Source organism: Heterodontus francisci, chromosome 35 (genome assembly GCF_036365525.1).
Source record: "Heterodontus francisci isolate sHetFra1 chromosome 35, sHetFra1.hap1, whole genome shotgun sequence".
In the NCBI taxonomy this organism is placed as follows: Eukaryota; Metazoa; Chordata; class Chondrichthyes; order Heterodontiformes; family Heterodontidae; genus Heterodontus; species Heterodontus francisci.
The window spans coordinates 16608517-16610280 of record NC_090405.1 but is presented as its reverse complement, the minus strand read 5'-3'; the positions used below and the strand labels follow the sequence as shown (position 1 = coordinate 16610280).

Sequence of the window (1764 nt, the reverse complement as noted above, 5' to 3'; positions counted from 1 at the left end):
AAGGGGAATTACCAATAGTCTGTAATTTATTACTTCCACACCGAGTTTGAGTTATTTGTCGTGTGAAAGATTGCTGAACGGAGTCTTTTACTGTCAGTTACGGATAAGAAGTTGACAAAAATTGGCAAAATAAAGCTGTTCATAAAATAGCACCAGCAATTTGAGTCGGTAAAAGCAAAATTGTGTTTTAAAAGTTTATTTAAACCGCTACGGGAAAATAGATTTTTATGTACTTTTCCAGTCGATCACTTCTTTTCCAAAGTGAAATTGGCGGCTTTCACAAATTCAAATATTGTGCCAGGTTGACAGGTTCAACCAATGATTTTTTGTATTTTGTGCTTCGAGGTTCTCTGATTGAATCACTCATGTGAGTTAATGGCCGTGTGGCCTAATGGGTAAGGCGTCTGACTTCGGTATATTCTATGATGTTATCAGAAGATTGCAGGTTCGAGTCCTGCCACGGTCATTTTGACCCAAAGGGATTATGCAGGGCTTTGGGGAACGAGTCGGGGACTGAACAGATTGGAAACCCGACATGGACTTAATGGGGCGAATGGCCTCCTCATGTTCTGTCACTGACTTTATGAGAAGAGGGTGACCAATCAGAAGTGGGCTGGGGTTACAGCGGGCTCAAACTGCAGGAATTCCAGGTCCCTGAATGACTGAGCTGAAACTGATCAGTTTCACAAACCCTGTCAGTTTCACTGCAGGAAACACCGTCTCGGGGGAAATAACATCACAAATAATTCCATTTGACTAATTATTCAGTTATAAAACAATGGGCAGATGTGACGGTGCGATGTTACTTTTCACTGTGAGGGGAGAATCCGCCATCTGGGTAAATCAGCAACTTTATAACATCGTCTGTACGTTTGGAAAAGAAACGATGAAAACTCTCCCCATAACCCTGGTGTGGTGGAAAGGCTCAATTCAGAGATTGGAATATAACGAGAGCACAACATAAATCATTAACTGATATTTCCGGCATAAAACACACCCCAGCTCCTGTTCCCATGTCACTGCTGTCCCTATGAGGCGGTGGGTGACTCTGAAAAGAGACTTTGTTTTGTGTTTCTGCAGGAAAACCACAAAGATCCTCCCAGGCAGTGAAACTCATCTTCCCAGAATCTCCATACCAGATTGAAACAGAAAACACAAAGACAGTGAAAAAGTTCCAGAGAGTTACTGAGCATTAAAACCAATGAAATAAACCAATTCTAGAGAGATGTTGGTGCAGCTTTTTCAGAGAGATTGTGGGTGGCTCTTAAAAGAGCCGTTGTGTTTCGAGTGTTTTCACTACATGGTGGAGTTTTACTTGGAGTTGATGTACTTGGTCACTCACTTTGTCCCTTCTCACATTCCGAGCGCTTTGTTGGGTGGAAATATTTATTCAGGCAGTTTCAACAGCTCAGAGCCGACATTGAGTCAGAAACCAGAAATGGGAGTACGGGACACAGACAAGGAATTGAGGCTGAACCTTTCTAAATCTCACTGGTTATAGGCCTCAGCTAGAGCATCGTGTCTAATTCCATGCTCCACACTTTAGCAGGAATGTCAAGGCCTTAGAGAGGGTGCAGAGGAGATTTGCTAGAATGTATCAGAGATGCAGGAATTCAGCTAATGTGGAAAGAATAGGGGTCTGGGGTGTGTGAAGCTGGGGTCCTTCTTCTTAGAGCAGAGATGTTAATGGGGCAGTTAATAGTTGTGTTCAACATTGTGAAGAGTTTTTATAAGAATAAAGAAATTTGACTACAATTAGACAGA

General features: G+C 42.3%; 1 non-coding gene across 1 annotated transcript; it reads left to right on the top strand.

Moving 5' to 3' along the window:
- Positions 1-377: 377 nt before the first annotated feature.
- Positions 378-466, top strand: trnar-ucg (transfer RNA arginine (anticodon UCG)). The gene is given in 2 exon segments: positions 378-414; positions 431-466. It is a non-coding gene; the product is annotated as a tRNA-Arg (tRNA).
- The last annotated feature ends 1298 nt before the right edge of the window (positions 467-1764 follow it).